The following is a 2,042-nucleotide window of genomic DNA, read 5'->3' as shown; positions in this document are numbered from 1 at the left end:
CCTGAATCCAATTGAGCACATCTGGGACATCATTTCTCGCTCCATTCACCAACGCCACGTTGCACCACAGACTGTCCAGGAGTTGGGGGATGCTTTAGTCCAGGTGTGGGAGGAGATCCCTCAGGAGACCATCCGCCACCTCATCAGGAGCATGCCCAGGCGTTGTAGGGAGGTCATACGGGCACGTGGAGGCCACACACACTACTGAACCTCATTTTGACTTGTTTTGAGGACATTACATCAAAGTTGGATCAGCCTGTAGTGTTGTTTTCCACTTTAATTTTGGGTGTCACTCCAGATCCAGACCTCCATGGGTTGCTAAATTTGATTTCTATTGATAATTTCTGTGTGATTTTGTTGTCAGCACATTCAACTATGTAATGAACAAGGTATTTAATAAGAATATTTCATTCATTCAAATCTAGGATGTCTTATTTTTGTGTTCCCTTTATTTTTTTGAGCAGTGTATATTTACTGTAGTATTTACTAAATATTAGATACAATTCAATAAACATGTTCACTCTGTGTGTAGTGTGTCAGTGTAAAAAGTCCCTGTGGCCTTTAACACTCTCGCAGTACGCGCGCCGTCCCTGACAGTTACACCATTTGGCCATTAAAGCAATTTAGCTGGTAGCACATTTAAACTGAAGCTCTCTGAAGAGTGTCACATTATCATTTTGTTTTTCATCAATAAATGTTTAAAGTATAAAGGGGCAGGATTAAAAACGTGTAGTTAGAACTAGTTACTATGACTTGGTTAACCACTGTTTTATTAACATCTAAGGGGAAAATTGAGCAGTCAACCTATACGTAGACACTACCTGATTTACATGCTAATGAGAGGCCACAAGGCCACCCTCAACCAGAGTCACTCCACCACATCCACTCATCTGGATGAGTGGGTAGTCTGGTATTACTCATGTTGTAAGGACATAAACCTGTTTACACCACCACATTATGGGGACTCAATGTCCTTATGGGGACAAAAACAAAAATGTAAATCATTAAATTTTAGAATTAAGGTTGGGGTGAGGGTCAAGCAAGTAGTGGTTAGGGTTAAGGGTTAGGATAAAGGCCAGTTCATGCTTATGCATCAAATATACACCATAGGTAATGTGTAGGTAATGCCTTGTACCCTATACCATAGCCTTAGGTGCACCTCTCCAGAAATGTAACTACACATCACAGCAACGCAGACTGAAACAACTGTGATTAGCTGGCATTTTCTGCAGTTCACATGCAGCAATCCATGTATTGGCATACAAAACAAAAGAAAGGAATAGACGGAGGAATGTGACATGGACTAACTTAAATTTTTGAATAATACCGACTCAATCATTACTGACTTCTGTAGATAGACATAAAATTATTCTTTAGAGGAGGATGAAACAGGGAAGAAGTTTTTAAAGATGAGGGTGAGAGGTAAGACCTGGCTGTAGGTGGTAAACAAGCTAACATTAGCTTAGTTGTACGTAACCAGGCATGGATATTGAATGTGCAGTAAATTATAGCTCTGTACATCAATGCATATGATCAGCTGGGCTACTCTTAAAACAGTATTTATCAGTAAAATGTAATAAATGCCGGGCATGTTGCATAATACATCACATATAGTGGTCCACTTCTGAAAGCAAAAAAATAATACAGACTTCATACTTCAAGACTTGTATAAATTGGTAATATCATGATGTTCAATATTAAATTCTTATTTTCTTTGGAGTGTGTTGTTTAAAATGTTTTTGATGCCCCAGTTTGTCCAGCAGGTGGTGAGTGAGAGTAACCATAGTCTCAGCTACTCTACACAGCTAAAGGCCAATTAAAACATCCTGAGAACTTCTTATTAACATGTGAAAGAAATATGAAAAATGTCGCTATTAATAGTAACTAGAGAAATGAATTTCCTGTCAAAAATGCGTGTGGATGCTGTGATGCTGAAGGTTCACCCTGAAAATGTCTGAAATCAATTGCTAAAACAGCTGACGGATCAGTAGAAATTGCTGAATTTCTTTGTTAAAATAGTTGAGAAGAAATGGATGATGTTT

Source organism: Monopterus albus, unplaced genomic scaffold, assembly GCF_001952655.1.
Source record: "Monopterus albus unplaced genomic scaffold, M_albus_1.0 scaffold99.1, whole genome shotgun sequence".
Lineage (NCBI taxonomy): Eukaryota > Metazoa > Chordata > Actinopteri > Synbranchiformes > Synbranchidae > Monopterus > Monopterus albus.
The sequence above is the reverse complement of the archived record's forward strand: the minus strand, read 5'-3'. Positions refer to the sequence as shown.